Source organism: Anthonomus grandis, chromosome 6 (assembly GCF_022605725.1).
Source record: "Anthonomus grandis grandis chromosome 6, icAntGran1.3, whole genome shotgun sequence".
Classification (NCBI taxonomy): Eukaryota; Metazoa; Arthropoda; class Insecta; order Coleoptera; family Curculionidae; genus Anthonomus; species Anthonomus grandis.
In genome coordinates, this window is record NC_065551.1 from 3,484,572 (window position 1) to 3,503,573 (window position 19,002).

General features: G+C 35.0%; 1 protein-coding gene across 4 annotated transcripts in view; it reads right to left on the minus strand.

Annotated features, from left to right (window-relative positions):
* The window catches only part of LOC126737967 (polypeptide N-acetylgalactosaminyltransferase 5), a 113,435-nt gene that overhangs the window by 18,653 nt on the left and 75,780 nt on the right, over nucleotides 1-19,002 (minus strand). The gene's annotated exons all lie outside the window — the stretch shown is intronic.

A 19,002-nucleotide genomic window follows, 5' to 3' on the forward strand; every position in this document is an offset into this window, starting at 1 on the left:
AAGCCCATTTTTGTCTTAGTGGCGCTGTCAATACGCAAAATTGTCGCTTCTGGTGTCAGAACAATCCCCAGAAATTAGTACAGGTGCCATTACACCCGTTAAAAGTGACTGTGTGGTGTGGTTTGCATGTCGGTGGAATTATCGGTCCATACTTTTTTGAGGATTCAGGGGGGCGTACTGTGACAGTCAACGGAGAGCGCTACCGCGACATGATAACAAACTTTCTTTGGCCTGCAATTGATGGTGGAGACTTCGAACAGAATTGGTTTCAACAGGACGGAGCAACATCACACACCGCCCGAGCTCTCTTAATAAATTAACAATTAATTTATTGAGAGAGCGTTTTGAAGATCGAATGATTTCGCGACATCGCAATATCAACTGGCCACCAAGGTCCTGTGATCTTACTCCCCTGGATTTTTTCTTTGGGGATATGTGAAGTCGAAGGTGTATTCTAACAATCCTCAAACCATCAATGAGTTGAAAGTTAACATATTTATAGGGTTATTCGCGAAATTCAGCCCAACTTGTTAGAAAAAGTGATTGAAAATTGGGTTCATCGTCTAAACGTCTGCCGCCGTAGCCGAGGTGGACGTCTTAATGATATTTTGTTTAAAACATAATGTTACCTAATAAACTACAACATGAAACATCAATCATAGAAATTAACCAATTCGTTTTTATTTTTTAGCAATTTAAACTTATATCATTCTTATTGGCAGACCCTATATTTTAATTATTAACAACAGTGGCGGCTCGTGAAATTTTATATTAGGTGTGCTTAAAAAAAGTGTTTAAGAATTTTTATTAAAAAAAAACATTATTTTCTCTGTAAAACAAAAATATTTTGCAACGCCCTATACAGGGTGTCCCATTAAGAATGTTTCTCGGCTGTATCTCAGGCCCCAATAATCGTAGAGCGTTGAAAAAAAAAATTAGTATAAAAGTGGCCCAAAAAAAATAGCTGGAAAATATTTTGAAGTTCATTGGTTAACCGCTAGAGGGCGTTCTAGCTACTTAAAAACTTTAAAGTCTAATTTTTCCAAAAAACCTTTAATAACTTGCATCCCAAAATATTATGGAAATAATCTACAAAGTATTCCTGACAAAAATGTTTTGACAACCATTTCTGTCAAATGTCAAATAAAGTGGTGGGGAGAGTTTCTATCTTAAATGAGAAAAATGGTAAGAAGTAGGCTTTGGCTGCACCGATTTTTTTAAAACAACTTTTATTTAAAAGCTCTTTTTTTGCTTTATTTTTCTACCAAAACGATATTATTGGAAAATTTTCCTAAAACCCGCTAGGGGGCGTCTACTTCTAACTTACGCTATTCGACTGATTATTTTAAGAAACTCAAATGCAACCATGTGTGTTTTTTTACGGTATTAAGAGCGGAGAACAAAGCTTAATAATTTAGTAAAAACCGCATTTTGATATCACGTCTCTAACTAAAGGTACAAAAAAAATGTGTTCATTAGAAAGTGAAAACATCAAATATGGTCGTTAAGTTCTATTTACCAGCCGGGTTGCGTATTTACATACTATACTACAGCACAGAGCACCATACAACTCGACGGCTCTGCACCGCAGTATAATATGTAGTTGAAAAATGCGCTTATTGATCACTACATACTATACTACGCTACAGAGCATTAGAAAGAAACATGTTTTTATGTGATTTGTTTGGTGCTGTAAAATTGGTAGTAACAGAGTAAATAAATGTGTAATTATTTATGTTATTATTATTATTGTTTTTGTTTCATTTTTGTTGATGATTTTAATATACAAGATGAGGCATGTTAAAATTTTTAATGAATACAATGCTACTTTAAAATTTAAAAACAATGTTGTGAAGGTGTGTTGTAATTTGGGTTTTAGAATTTCGATAGTGCTTTGTTTCTAAGTAAGAAAAGTAAGTAAAGTAAAGTAAGTAAGTAAAGTTTTTTTGTTATTATATATATGAATACAAAGTATGTATCTAAATAAGTAAATATGTATAAATTGTTAGATTTTAATAAAGTGCCACCTATTTAGTTTAGATTTGAAATTTAAAGGGCCTACTGAATAAAAATAAAGCAATTACTTTTGCTTAAAATATGAAAGCAAAACCTCAAGATTTTGCGGATTAGAAATGGTAGAATGAGAAGCATATTTTTGTGTGTTAATGAGACAGAATATATAGGAATATACAGATAATTTTTTTTTTAAATTTTACTCATCTACCTAATATTGTCTACCATAGAATGGACATGTTCCCTATCTATAGACAACATAACCAAACTTAAGGAGTTTCTACGAACACCACTGTTAATCAGTAAGAAAAGGCTGTAAGAAATCATTCAATATTTTATTACATCTATTTTATACAAAAAAAAAAATAGATGATACCTCGTATTCATTCAACAAAAAGATTAAATTCAATAGTATCTATCTTAAATGAAAAAATTGAAATATTTAGTGATATATTGCGTTTTGACAATTGTAGGGCACAAGTTTATTTAGTGTCCCTGGAGCCTTCACGTCTGCAAAGACATATTATTTATTGTCTTTAAAACTAAATGAAAACTGCTTACAAAAACAAACACAAACAAAAAGTCAAAAAAAACAACAAACAAAGTCTTAGTCTTCAAAAAGTATCTTAGTTTGAATATAGAACAATTGTGGACGTAGCGATACAATTAAGACTAAGAAAATCTAAGGAATAATAATAACAGCAAACCACTTGTTAACAGATAATATTTATATTCAATAGTCGATTTATTTCCCACACAGTAAGCTAAGTTTACACCGCGAGTACCAATTTAGCCTTCCGACTAAATACTGTATTAATTTTATTAAATCTTTAGGCTTTTACTCCACCAAAGTCAAGACTATTATTTTAATCCCTTGTTTGGCCCTAGATATCAGCTTCAACTTTAGTCCTTGAATAATGTCCATATACATTATACCTATATGTTTTCGCCGAAAAAAAATTAATTTAGTCTACCCTGTTTGGCACTGACTAAATTCCTTTATTAGTTTTTATTACGCGGTTTTTTACAAGGAAAAAATACAAGGTACATCTTCTAATTCTAAACAGTTTGCAAACTTTTCTGAAATTGCAAAAAAAATCAAAGCAAACTTCAGAAGAATACTTAACGTAATCAAGCTTAACAAATGAAGGAGTTTTTAATTCATATGAATTGCAGAATTATATAAATCAAGTTATGCGATATTACTATTTTGTGGTTCAACATGTGGCTACTTTGAACATATTTTCACATCATAAGGGCATTTTTCGCTATTTCAGAAAAGTTTATCCCACTGTATTATCCATACAAGCAGATTAATGATAAAAAATATAAACCTGTACATTCTGAAGCGAAACCTATATTTAAAAATTAAACCAAATTTAGGAATGGACTAAAGAAATTACGTTTTACGCGTACGTATTTAAAAGTTGTATTTACGTACCTTTAAAAGCCTACAAGCCACTATTAAAATTTTTAAAATACAACACACCTTTACAACATTAGGTATTTGTTTCCAAATTTTCCGTCGCATCATATTCATTAAATATTTAAACATCCTTTATCTTGTATATCGAAAGCGCAAGCAAAATTCAATAATAATAACAACATAAATAATTACACAATAATTAAATGTGTTACTATAATTTTACAGCACCAAACAAATCACATAAAACATTTTTCGTTCTAATGCTCTGTACCGTAGTATAGTATGTAGTGATAAATAAGCGCACTTCTCAACTACATATTATACTGCACTGCAGAGCCGCCGAGTTCTATGGTGCTCTGTGCTGTAGTATAGTATGTAAATACGCAGCCGGATTAAAAAAACTGGTGTCTAAATGAATCTTTGTGTAGAGAAACAATCTTGGTATACCAGCTTTTTAGGAATTCCGGAAGGTGGCGTTTATTTATACACTTCTTTATAAAGGAGTTTCAGCGGGGATAAATCTATTCAGTATGGGAAAACTATGCATAGGAACGTTTTAAATTTTTGGACAACGTAGCAACAAATAATACCACATGATGTGCTAAAATAAGTTAAAAGAATAATATTGAAAAAAATGCAGCAACATATTTTTTTAATTTTTTATGATAAACACAAGCACAAGAGGAAAGTCCTATGTCACTCTTGGAGTGGTGCTTGCGCGAAGATATTTGTGGGCATTTATCTTGAATCGCTGCACGTTGTATGCGTCGGGAAATATGTGAGGTGGAAGCCCGTTCCACAAAGAAGATGTTCTCCAGATGAATGAGTCCCGATACAGCGATGTCCTTGGGGTAGGCAGGTGGACTCGATGTTGATGAGCCGCAACTGCTAGACGCGTCCTTCTTGCCGGAACAGCCCTGGGTGAAATCAGGCCTGCCAGCTCAGAGGAGCACTTAGCGTGATAACAACGGTAGAATAAACAGAGATCAGCCACCTTTCTCCTGTGCTCCAGACTATCCAGACTCTTTGTCAGTTCTGGATTGTCAATAAGACGAATAGCTCTCTTCTGTATAGAATCTAGCAGCTTTAAACTATGCTTGGGTGCAGAGCTCCAGACATGCGAGCAATACTCGAGGGAAGGGCGTATTTGAGCCTTATAAAGAGTCAGCAGCTGTTCTGGTGTATACAGTTTTTTCGTTTTGAAAAGCACTCCGAGTTTACTGGGAGCTGCCCTGGCGATCTCGGCAACGTGGTCACGCCAGGACACACTGTTGGTGACTTTGACTCCTAGAAGATGTAAAGATGATTTCATTGGCAATGTTTTCCCTGTCATAACCAGCTCCGGGCCACCAAAGTTAGTCTTCATCGTAAATACTGCAGCTTGCGTTTTTTTAGCGTTAAAATTGACCAGATTGTTACCGCCCCACTCCAAGATTGCTCTAATATCGTTGTTGGTTGAAGCTACTTGTTGCTGCCTAAGATTCTGAGAACTTGCGGCTGTCGTTGGTTTGGCGGACTTAAATGTGGAAATAAGTGTGCTATCGTTCGCAAAGCTGTAGATTGGATTGACAGTGGTTCCTAGCAAGTCGTCGATATATATCAATCAATATATATCTTTTCTTGAAAAGGGTGGGGGATAGAATGCATCCTTGAGGGACTCCAGCGTTAATGTTAAATTTGTCGGAGAGGTGTCCATCGACGGCTACTTGGATTGTTCGTTGTTCAAGAAAACTTTTGATCCAATTCAATAATGAGTTTTGTATGCCGATTGAGGAGAGCTTGGTTAGTAGTCCCTCATGCCACACTCTGTCAAATGCCTTGGAAATGTCAAGAGCGACTGAGCGGGACTCGTCGTGCTTCTCCATGGCCTCCGTCCACAAGTGTGTGACGTAAGGCAGAAGATCGCCGGTGGATCTAAGCTTTCGGAAGCCGTATTGATGATCGCTGATTAGTCCAGATGATTCCAGATATCTTAACAGGTGTTGGTTGACTGCTTTCTCCATAATCTTCGATATTACTGGAACTAGTGCAATCGGGCGGTAATTGGAGGGCATCGTCTTCTTACCCTTTTTGGGTACAGCTTGCACTCGAGCAGTTTTCCAGCTTGTTGGAAATGAGCCCTGCTTATACGATGCCGTGAACAGTCTACATAAGGGAGGAGTCAATTCGTCTGCACAACGTTTTAGTACTAGGGCTGGAATTTCATCGGGTCCGGAAGCTTTGTTTGTGTCTACGCTTTTAAGAATTTTATTTATAATTCGTTGGGGAAACGAAATTTCTCCCATCGATGAATTCACCCTTGGCAAATATGGCGGTGTTTTGCCTTGCGAGTGCAGAGTAGAATTGGACGCGAAGAGTTTACCCAGTAAGTTGGCTTTTTCCCTTGCTGTTACCGCGATAGAACCATCATCTGCTGTTAGGGGTGGCAAGGCCGACTTAGCAAATCCTTGACTAACGGCTTTCGATACCGACCAGAAAGAACTTGTTCCATTTGGGCAGTTTAGCAGTTTGTTTTTGATCCTGTTGTTGTGACTCTCTTTGCATTCATCAATAATTCGCCTGCAGCTATTTCTGGAGGTTAAAAAGTTCCTCCGATTTTCGGTGGAAGGATGTTGACGCCATTTGCGATATGCTGCGTTTTTAGTGTTTACTGCCTTTTTGCAATTCAGGTTGAACCATTGCTTGTTGTTTGATCCGCATTTAGTAGAAAAAGGGATATAAGCTTCCATTCCTGCTAAGATCGTCTCTGTAATTTGGTTTGCACATTCTGAGATGTTATTGGTTCTAAAGCAGACTTCTTTCATTAGTTGTGTTCATAAAGGAACTAAAATTAAAGTTTATATAAGACTATCGGTTAGCAGTTTATTCGAGTATAAATAAATAGGTAATTAAATTATGCCAATTTTAATAATAAGTTGGCTTTGCATTTGTTTAAAAAACAAAAAGGCCGGTGACAACTCTGTGACAGCTGCTTAAAAGTTTTCGGTGGTCCTATAAATTTAGTTATTTATTTCGATCAGAGTTTATTCTTTGACTTTAATTTAAAATGCATCTGTCTTTGCAAGAGTCGGTAAATGTTATCAAAATGTTTTATGAATGTTTTGAAAATGCTACTATAGCTGCAAGGCTGTATGCTCAACGTTTTCCTCAAAACCGGCGTCTGAGTAGAGGCATATTTCTTCGTTTGGCCCGTCGTTTTCGCACAACAGGTAGTGTTTGGGCATACCTCGTTCTGTAGTTCACAGAATTTTGCAGGAACACAGGTATAACACAATTTTTCAAAAATAAGTGCCTAGATACTTACTTAATTTAAGAAGACTATGACAGAAGACTGATTATTGACTTATTGTCATTGGATGGAGAATATGTTGCTCGAAAATCCAAATTTTCTCAACGAAATTTTATGGACAGACGAAGCAACGTTCAATAGTGACGGAGGAGTTAACAGACATAATATGCACTATTGGTCTGAAACTTACCCTCGTTGGATGCGCGAGATCCAGCATCAGGGAAGGTGGAGTGTTAATGTCTGGTGCGGTGTAATAGGATCTCAGGTTATAGGTCCATTTTTATTTGATGAGAGCCTAACTGGATAACGATATCTTGGATTTTTAAGAAATGAGCTCCCAGCATTATTAGAAGAGGTGCCTCTGGTTAAGAGCCAACATGTTTTTACTTTTTATTTATTAACAGTTTGTCAAACTATTAATAAACCGTCAAATCATATAAAAAAGTATATAAAGTATTTTCGAATTAGGAAGAAATTTTGATGAGACTACATTGCTGAAAATTTGAAAGATAAGTATATTTTATTTTTAATTTAATTTAATTTTACTTTAATTACCTTGATAACGGTAGTAGATATAACTACCGAAACGTTGGTTCAAATTAGGTATTTTTAAAAAAAGTAGGTCTTCTTGTTGTTTTTTATCGTTTTTTAATTGTAATATTCATAACAAAGTTAGGTAGGATATTGAAAAGAAGAAACGAGCTCAGAGATTAACAGATTGAACCTCAGCTCCTAGGTATATAAAAAAATCTATTATACCTCAAGTAAATTATTGTATTTAAAACTTATTGAACTTAAATTAAATTAAGTATATCGAACGGTATCGTTATAGATTTAAGTTCATATTTCTTTTAAATACGTGAATAAGTCTATTTTCTTCTTCTTTTCAATTGTTGAGCGTGTGAGATAAAAATTTCTAAATTGATTTTTGCTATAAGTGACGTAATACCCAATATAATAAGTAACTCATTATTATTAGATTACATTGCATATACTTGCAGATCGCCAGATTTAACCTGCCTTGACTTTTATTTATGGGGTAGAATAAAAGCCATTGTATTTTCTTCGATTCCTACCAATAGAGAAAATATGAAACAGCGAATAAGGGGCGCTATTCGGAGTTTACCAGCCGCAGAAATAGAGGCAGCCGTGGAATCAACCCGACGAAGAGTTCAAAATTGTATAAAACAAGACGGACGACAATTCGAACACCTCGGCAGGCATTAGATTAGTGTAGGAATTAAAATAATATTATTTTTTATTCCATTTAAAATAAGCAAGATTTTTATCTTTTTTCAGTTTAATCGGTACCAAGTGCCAAAACTATCAAAATATTTTTGTCGTGTTACAATGACGCGTCGACGTTGATAAATATTTAAAACGTTCCTGTGCATAGTTTTCCTAGTTTTCCCATAAACATTGATTTATTACCTGATTTATTACCAATGAAACTTCCTGTATAAATAAACGCCACCTTCCGGAATTTCTAAAAAGCTGGTATACCAAGATTGTTTCTCTACACAAAGATTCATTTAGACACCAGTTTTTTTAACCCGGCTGGTAAATAGAACTTAACGACCATATTTGATGTTTTCACTTTCTAATGAACACATTTTTTTTTTGTACCTTTAGTTAGAGACGTGATATCAAAATGCGTTTTTTACTAAATTATTAAGCTTTGTTCTCCGCTCTTAATACCGTAAAAAACACACATGGTTGCATTTGAGTTTCTTAAAATAATCAGTCGAATAGCGTAAGTTAGAAGTAGATAGCGGGTTTTAGAAAAAATTTCCAATAGTATCTTTTTGGTAGAAAAATAAAGCAATAAAAGAGCTTTTAAATAAAAGTTGTTTTAAAAAAATCGGTGCAGCCAAAGCCTACTTCTTATAATTTTTCTCATTTAAGATAGAAACTCTCCCCACCACTTTACTTGACATTTGACAGAAATGGTTGTCAAAACATTTTTGTAGATTATTTCGATAATATTTTGGGATGCAAGTTATTAAAGGTTTTTTTGGAAAAAATAGACTAAAGTTTTTAAGTAGCTAGAACGCCCTCTAGCGGTTGACCAATGAACTTCAAAATATTTTCCAGCTATTTTTTTTTGGGCCACTTTTATACTAATTTTTTTTTCAACGCTCTACGATTATTGGTGCCTGAGATACAGCCGAGGAACATTCTTAATGGGACACCCTGTACTTATTTCACATAAAAAAAATATCACAAAAAAAATATAATATAAAGGTTCATTCTTTAAATGAAAAGTCCATTCGTCGATTTTTTAGTTTTACAAATGTATCATTCATCACTTTCTCGTCAAAATTCGGAAGGGAAAGGTGGGGCAAGTTGACGAGCTTAAGGTAAAAAATAAACTACATATAATTTTAAGTTTTTCAAAAGTATAATAGAATCATAGAACATTAACTTGATTTTTCATAAAATAATCATAAATTAAAAAACAAATCATTACTAAAATAATTAAAAATGTTCACAACTTGTTGCAATTTCTACAAAGGTCACATATGAAGACACTTCTGTTCTCGTAGCTCGTGCAGGCCTCATGCCACCAATTTTCGCATACATCGCACTTTATCCAATCTTCAACTGGAGGCTCAGTGTATGGTTCCTCGCAGCCGGGACAAAAAATATCAGATTTTTTTTGGGCCTCTTTAATAGGTTTTTGTCTAATCTTTTTGAAATTCATTTCTTTTTGCTTTTTCTTCACACTTTCTTTTCTTTAGCCTGAACTTTATCATTTTTTTCTCGTTCTTTCTCTTCAAGGTCTTCTTTATTGGGAGTAGAAGTCAATATCGACGCCTTTTGCTTCTTTCTCTTCGTTTTCAGGACCGGCCGATTTATTTTAGGCAAAGGCCTAATCTCAACAAAATTAATTTGCTGACCTGCGACAGCCAAATCTTCCTGCAACACGTGCTCCCTTTTATTATCTTTATCATCATCATTTTGAAGTCCAACAACGCTAGGAATTTTTTGCAAACCGGATAAACAAGCTGATTCTGAAGATATTTCAGCTTTATTCTTTAGTTTGTTATTTATGTTGATGAGTGGTTCATCATCACTAGACACTCCTTCTGCGGTGACATGTTTGCGCTCACTAACTGAAGCTGGTGCGAAGTCGGCGTCACTAAAACCGTCCGGATCAAAGGGTTCAATTCCACATTTATCGAAGCTTTTAACTGCAGTTCCTAAATTTGCTGCTTTTAAATAGGCTTTTCCAAACAGCTGTCCTACGTCTTTGTCTGTAATAGTTTTACCGGGATTATCCACCAAAAAATTGTCGCAGGCCTGGCTACAGAATGTTTTAAGAGGACCAAAAAAGCCCACATCCAATGGCTGCAATCGGTGAGTTATGTGAGGAGGCAAACCAACCATAATCACTCCAATCTCTCTGCAAAAATTGATTGCTTTTAAAGATGTATGGGATGAATGATTATCAACAATTAATAAAACGGGCACTTTGTTAGAAGAAGAGGTGTATTTAATAAAATGATGAGGGTATTGAACAAAAGCATCTGTATTCATCCATCCGCTCTGTTGAGCTATACCTCCGGAATTAGGAGGACATCCATGTAACAGTTCAGAACGCATTTCCACTCTGGCAAAAACAAAAAAAGGTGGAACGTACGATCCTTGTGCATTCATGGAACAAACAACAGTCGTGTTCCGGCCACGCTCACCACTAGCCACTTTTGCCACTCTCTTGCATCCAGTTGGAGATAAAATTTTTGGCTGCTTAGTTGGAACGGTGGACAAACCTGATTCGTCTGCATTATACAGGGTGTTCATTTGAAAACTTCCCACCACGGATTTATGGAAAACCACTGTTTAAAAAAAAACGCCGAAATACGTAAAAAGGTTTGTCAAAGGGGACAACTTTCTAACCTAAAATTACTTCAACCTCTGCGCCCCAGGGTCATCCCCTTAAAAATTTTAAATGGCAAGGGGTATCGACTAATAGCTTGTTTAAAAGGTCTTTCGAAGTCTTTTATTTTGACGTTTGATTTTTTTAAATAGGTCGATTCATTTTCGAGAAAATTAGAAAAATCTTAGTTTATATTAATTTGTTCAGATAGAAAACAAAAACATGAAAATATCAGTTTTTATTTCAATAAGTGTTCAAAATGTTGCCCGTTAGGGTTTGCCAAATCTACAATTCGTTCATAATTTAAAACGGAAACTACCAACATAAACAGCAATTCCGAAGATTAGACGTGAAAAAAACTAAATAACCTGAATTTTTTTCCGCACTCTTTTCATCAACACAGATATCCTGGGCGAACTATATTTATTGTAATACCTGCTTAGTTATTTATAGTTGCTAAGGAAAATAAAGAATTTATTTTGCCGTCAGTTACATTTGTGACAGTCTTGGAATAGTGAAAATTTATTTGTTGAATTGAAGATTTTACTTCCAAAATGGTTTACACACTAGCCGAAAGAGTGGAAATTATTCTAATTTATGGTGCCCAAAATCAATGTGCTCGGCAAACTGCCGTCACGTTTACCGCCAGACATCCGGAGAAGATAACTTCGCATAGGTATGTTTTGGACCTTGTTACTAAGTTTACTGAAACTGGATCTGTTGCAATTACAAAACGTGATCATCGGCGAATTTTGGATGAAGCCGGTCAAGTTGAAGTTTTGGGTCATTTTGGAATAAATTCTAATACTTCATTACACAAAATTGTTGCTGCCACTGGTATTTTATTAGGCTCTGTTCATACAGTTATCAAACTTCATAAATTTTATCCATTCAAAATGAAAATATTGCAAGAGTTAACCGAAGACGATTTCGAGAGCCGAGTTGAGTTTTGTGAAAAAATGACTGAAGCGATTAACGATAATACTATTCATGTAAAGAATATCTGCTTCAGCGATGAATGCACATTTTATCTAAATGGATTTGTTAATAAGCATAACTTTAGATATTGGAGCAATGAAAATCCTCATGCATTCGTAGAAGGGCATACCCAGTACCCTCAAAAAATTAATGTATGGGCAAGCATTTTAGCAAATAAAGTGATTGGGCCGTTATTTATTAACAGAAATTTAAACGGAGACATTTATTTGGATATGTCGGAAAATAACATCAATCCGCTTATCACTGAATCCATTGAAAACCAAATCGATGATGATGGAAACCCTATACTTGATGAGGCTGAAATATATTTCCAGCAAGACGGAGCTCCTCCTCACTATGTTCTTCCCGTTCGGCAATGGCTAGACGACGAGTTTCCAGATAAATGGTAGGGCGAAGGGAGCCTATAGAATGGCCTGCTAGATCTCCTGATATAACGCCGTTAGACTTTTTTCTGTGGGGTCATTTGAAATCTATTGTGTTTACTCCCCAACCCGAAAGTTTGGATGAACTTTGTCAACGCATCATCGACAGCTGCCATGATGCCCCACAACATGTTTTTGAAAATGTCCGTTAGAAGTTTGAACATGGCCTATATCATTGTTTGTCCAAAAATGTGCAACATTTTGAACACTTATTGAAATAAAAACTGATATTTTCATGTTTTTGTTTTCTATCTGAACAAATTAAGCTAAACAAAGATTTTTCTAATTTTTCTCGAAAACGAATCAACCGATTTAAAAAAATCAAATGTCAAAATAAAAGACTTCGAAAGACCTTTTAAACAAGCTATTACTCGATACCCCTTGCCATTTAAAATTTTTAAGGGGATGACCCTGGGGGGCATAGGGTGAAGTAATTTTAGGTTAGAAAGTTGTCCCCTTTGACAAACCTTTTGACGTATTTCGGCGTTTTTTTTCCAAAACAGTGGTTTTCGATAAATCCGTGGTGGGATGTTTTCAAATGAACACCCTGTATATATATGCCTTTTAAAAAATTAGCAAATTCGACGGAATTCTTAGTGGAAAAACAACTTCCGAAGCCTGTTACCTCTCTTAAAACCCCATTCAACCACGAAGAAAGTTTATAGCAAGGAGAATGCACAAAAGATACCACTGGTCTAATTGGCTATCCTTTATGAACTTTAGGTAGCCCGTAAAGAAGAGGAGTTCTAGGGTTCATAGGATAAAGAGCCTCCTTTCCAATATTAAAAAACTCCAAGGTTAATAAAGATCTATCGAGAACACCATTCATTTTTGTAAAAAATGAAGTTGTGAGATCCCTAGTCAATGGTTGAAACTCATCGGTATCAAGAAAACCCACAACCTTATTCACATAATCTGTGCGTTTCATAACGACTAAGCAAGATCCTTTATCGGCCTTAGTGACAATCAAGTCATGTTGTTCAATTTTAGTTTTTAAGGATCTTAAGTGCTTACCAGTATAATTAAAAATTTTGTTTTTGTCCAATTTAGAATTTAAGAGAGCAATAGTATTTGCTCTAAGGATATTTTTGTTGATAATATCTGTAGTTTGTAGGATATTTTCAGCCTCGACGGCTAGCGTTTTTCTAATTTTTAAATCAACTTTATGCGAAAAATTAAATTTTAAGTTATGACTTAGAATATTTTCTTCATGGGCTGAAAATGAAATGTCAGATAAATTCAAAAATCTTTTGTGAAAATCAAAATATGAATTACCATTCAAGTTCTGTCTAAATTCAGGTAAATTACATTGTTTTAATTGTGTCAACTTGGATGATTTAAGATTGGAAATTTTCTTACCTAATCTCAGTTTTTTCTCCTAATCTCGACTTTTTCAGTGTCGGATGATGTAACTACACTTGCGTGCATAGAAATCGGCCCACTGTAAACTTTTGACTTTAAATATATTTTTTAAAAAAAATTATACATCAGATCAAAAAAAAGAAATATGCTGTTTGAAAGACAATTTAATATCCTTTAATATGAGTATAAATTTATGAAAACTTATTTGAACATCCTGCTTGGTCTGGTAAGAAAAAAAGAATTTTTTTTTTTTTTCTCTTTTGTAAAGTTGTTACTTATCTTTTTAGTTAAGCAGAAGGTGGATTTAGACAATTCAGAGAGAGATTTAAAGTGGACTGTATTTGTGTGATTAAAAGTAAATGTGGAAAGGTCGAAAAAACCAGCCTTTAAAGATCCTTACCTTAAGGTGTCTGTATCCAGCTTCAGCAGGCCTGCTCTTGACTTACTCTTAGGTTGCGGGTTTGATAAGTAAATCACGATCTGTGATGCGGTAAGATTAAGACAACAGTTGAGGAAATAAACGTATAGATCACGACACTGGAATCAATGCGCGATGATAAAGTGCTAACAAGAAAGTCGTCTTCTTTCTGGTCTCCGTTCAGCACAAACCAAAGGAATTTAGAAATTTAAAGGCTATCGCACACGCGCAGATTTGTTGTTGTTAAGACTTAATATAAAAATATTAATTAAATTGGTTATAATAAAAGGAGAAAATTAAATTAAATGAAATGGTAGTTTTAATTTGGAGAGAAAAACAAAGAAATATTATAAAAAGAAAAAATTTAAACTATTTGGACGTTCACAAACTAAATGTGGACGGACCACATCCTATCTTTAACATAGTGAAATTAATGCATTAAGAAAATTAGGCTTTTTTATTATTAACATAAATAGGGTTATTGACAATTTAAAACTTAACACTTTTTTTTTAATAATGGGTATGACTTCCTCTTGCCCTAATAATATCTCTCATACGATTAAGCATAGATCTAATCAAGTTTGCTATTGTTTCTTGTGGGATGTTTAGCCACTCTTCTTCTACTGCAACAATAAGCTCTGGGATCGAGTTTGGGGTACGAAGTCTAGCTCAAATTCTTCGTTTTAGCTCATCCCATAAATGTTCGGTCGGATTTAGGTCAGGACTGTATGCTGACCACTCCATAACCCGAAAACCGACTTCTGCAATGTAATCTTGCACGATTCTTGCGGTGTGCGGCCTTGCATTGTCATGCATAAAGGTAAATTCATCTCAATGTAGTCGACGTAAGGTACCACATGAATTGCTAAAATCTCCTCGATATACCTAGCAGCCGTTAAACTTCCGTGAACACGGTCGCCCCTATGAATGAACTGAAGGTCGGTTCGTGCTTCTATAGAAATTGCACCCCAGATCATGCAGGAACCACCTCCATAAGCACTTCGCTCTTCAAAGCAGCAATCTGCAAATCGCTCTCTTGGTCTTCGGTACACTTTCCTTCTTCGGTCGCTACCATGGAGGCATATTATGGAATCATCTGAGAACAGAACAGATCCCCATTGTTCCAACGTCCAATTCAGATGATCCCTTGCAAAACGCAGGCGTGCTTGCCGATGAGCTGGAGTAAGTTTTGGACGAATCGCAGGTGTTTTAGGGGTCAGGTTATTTTCCTGCAGTCTTCGTTTCACTGTCCACTGACTAATAGGCACTCCTCGCACCTCACGGAGCTGTCGTTGCACATGAACGGCATTAAGGCAATCACGAGCGGTTGTAAATCGCTTCCTACCTGTTCCAGGTCGCCTATGAAAGGATCCAGTCTCCTCACAACGTTGGCACACTCTTCGAACCGCTGCGCGAGTCATATCCAATTGTCTAGCAACAGCTTGCTAACTAAGTCCATTTTCGATTAAAGCAATAACTTGGGCGGCTTTTTGTGGTGTAGTATGCATTAAATTAACACACTTGAACACTATTGAGGTTATGAAAAACGAATAATATGCAAATTTCAGTTGCAAACACAATAATTTTATTATTTGACATATTCGTTACAATCATCACATAAACACGGTTCATTTGTTTACAGGTTGCTACGCATATAAACGATAAGCCTTCTTGATAAATTTCTACTCACATTAAAGGATATTAAATTGTCTTTCAAACAGCATATTTCTTTTTTTGATCTGATGGATAATTCTTTAAAAAAATATATTTAAAGTCAAAAGTTTACAGTGAGCCGATTTCTATGCACGCAAGTTTATATTACATGAGTGTGGCAAGGGTAAAAAACTAGATCTTCTCGAAAAGCTGGAGATTACAAGAGCTAAGAGAAGCCCAATATTAAATTGTGTCAATATCTTTATTATACAATTTCGAACCTGACCTCATTTTCAATGATCTCCAATAAATTTTAATCTTGTTAACATCGTTTTATCACTTCTCATATTACGTAAATACTCGTATACTACATCATTACCCCGGTTTGGCGGCAAGGTCTATACTTCGGATCCAATGGTCTCTGGTTCGATTCTTATTTAATTTTTTTTTTTATTTTTGTTCTTTCATGGTTGTATTTGTTTTGGTTCTTTATAAGATCATATGTATAAAATGTACTTGATTTCGGTGATATTTGGCGTTTTAAAGTTCATAATACAGGGTGTCCGCTAATTAATGGTACATGGAACAACCACAGACTCCTGATGTAAAAATATTACGATTTAACTATATTTACCTATATCCAAAAGTTGATATTAACTGAGATACAGAGTGTTAAACTTAAAACTTTTTTTTTTGTTTTTCCCCAATAACTTTAACAAAAGTTAACTTTTTTTCACAAAAATTTGTAGTTAGGGGTTTTTTAGGTCGAGAAATTCATTTTTTTAACAAATTGAGTGTACAATGTAGGGGGCGCTGTCTGCGACATCTTTTTCTCTTTCATAAGATCATAACTTTTTTGTGCTTAACTGTATTTAAGTTTTTATTGAAAATAATACTTTTTTTCATATTTTTTACGTAAAAAAGGTATACTAAGTTGAAGTCGCTCAGAGTTACCGTTTTGGAGATATTTGTATTTGAATTATTTAGTGCACCATGCACTCGACCCCGGCTGAATAATTAATATAATCGGGAAATAATTCGCTTTTTTAAAGTAAGCTATGAGAAAGCAAATGAACTTTAGAGACGCAGTTGTTAGGAAACCGCCATGTTGTTGTTGTTTGTTGATTAGTTTAAAGTTGTCAGAAAATATTTAATTAGTGTTTTCTGTGATTTTGTATCCAGTTTACTGTTTTGTTGAATTTTTAAATTTTTCGTTGAGAGACAATGCCGAGGCACAATCTTTTTTCAAATGCCTAAATGAGGGATATGTTGTGTGTATATGCGCAGGCAAATTTTAATGGACGCGAAGCCTATAGACGATATTCAGAACTCTATCCAAATCGAAGACAACCTGATTTCAAGATCTTCAAAAATCTTTACAATCGATTAGGAAAAACAGGTACATTTCGTCCTAAACGGAATTCCGCAGGACGCCCGAAGGTTATAACTCCAGAACAAGAAGAAGAAATTCTGGTCCGCGTGGCTGAAAATCCGAAAATAAGTGCAAGACATGCTGCTGCGGCAACTGGAGTAGGCAAGTCATTCATTTGTAAAATATTTCACAAAGAGGGTCTTTATCCGCATTCAGTACACGAACGTCATTTCCAACATGAAATCAAAATTAATGTATGGTGTGGTATAATCGATAATCATTTATTGGGCCCTTTCGAACTACCGCCCAATTTAAACGGGGAACTCTACCTTGAGTTCCTAGAACCACATTTACCAGATTTTCTCGATGATATTCCGCTGGACATAAGGCAACATATATATTTCATGCAAGACGGAGCGCCAGCACACTTCTCTAGAGCTGTCAGAGAGTACCTGAACAACCGTTTTCCTAATCGCTGGATAGGTCGTGGGAGCCAGAGGCCATGGCCGGCGCGAAGTCCCGATTTTAACCCGCTGGATTTTTGTGTATGGGGCTATATGAAGTCGCTCGTTTACAAAATAGTGAATTCCAGAAAAGAACTGTGGCAAAGAATTTTATATGCTGCACAAAAGCTACGAAACGAACAATTATTTTTTTAAATTAGATCTTTCAGCAAAAGAACTGTTAAATGTATTGAAGTGAATGGTAGACATTGTTTTTGAATTGATCTATTTTTTTACTAAATCTCGTCACAGTTTCAAAATGGAAAAGTTATCAGTCGCATAGTTAAGTTTGTTTTCGTTAATGTTATTTTCTTTCAATAGATTTTCTAGTGTCATAGTTATTTTGAATAAAGTTAATTAAATGATAATCCAATTTTTGTCTGCATTATTCTCAATGACTTATACTAAAACATTATTTATGATGTAAAAAATGATTGGTAAAGAGTAACAAGACATTATTGCTTGCTTGAGCTGCTGTACTAAATAATTTGAAGGCAGATATCTCGAAAACGGCGACTCTGAGCGACCCGAAAGTAGTATACCTTTTTTACGTAAAAAATATGAAAAAAGTATTATTTTCAATAAAAACTTAAATACAGTTAAGCACAAAAAAGTTGGGACCTTATGAAAGAGAAAAAGATGTCGCAGACAGCGCCCCCTACATTGTACACTCAATTTGTTAAAAAAATGAATTTCTCGACCTAAAAAACCCCTAACTACAAATTTTTGTGAAAAAAAGTTAACTTTTGTTAAAGTTATTGGAGAAAAACAAAAAAAAAGTTTTAAGTTTAACACCCTGTATCTCAGTTAATATCAACTTTTGGATATAGGTAAATATAGTTAGGTACCTAAATCGTAATATTTTTACATCAGGAGTCTGTGGTTTTTCCATGTACCATTAATTAGCAGACACCCTGTATAGTCAATATCGACGGTACACGATGTTGTAGACATTATATTTTATATTTTTATTTATGTTAGTGAGTGTTACGAGAAAACCTTATGTAATAAACGCACCCGCCTTAATTTCTAATAAAATAAATATTTGGCCCCGTCGCGAAAATCACCAGACAGTCCGTTTGGCAATCTATTTATAGAACTTGTGTTTACGTGTGTATCGGCCAATCAGGAGCCGCGATCAGCACCGGTCGGTTCCTTTACTGACTTTTTATTATTCATAACCTATTACTTGTGCAGAAAGACACTCAAGCGCGCTCGCTAGTTTTTGTCGCGAACGGACCTTTTTTTCTGTAACTTTTATTATTTTCTCGCCTTTAGTGTCGGTCAAACTTTGTAGTTGATTTTAACCTCATACAGTCCACTTTAATATTTATTCTTTGTAATAAATCAATTACTCCAAGTTAAACCCGGTTTGTTTTGCTTTACTTCGTAGCAAAAAACCTGAAACTTAAACGTATACTTCCTTGAAGTTAAATTCACGATATCGATAAGATATTTTCACCGAGTCGATCGTGAAAAAGTGGTCCGCCCCAACATTTTGGTCTTCAAGCCGAATAGATAATCAAACCATTTGATTATTTCAATCTGAATTAGTGCCGATTGATTGGAAATTCGTCGATGGATCTTCACTGTTAAAGGTTAGTCCGTTCCAACTTTCATCTTAACCAAGAGCCGTTAAACCAAGATTAAGCCACAGCAGCCACC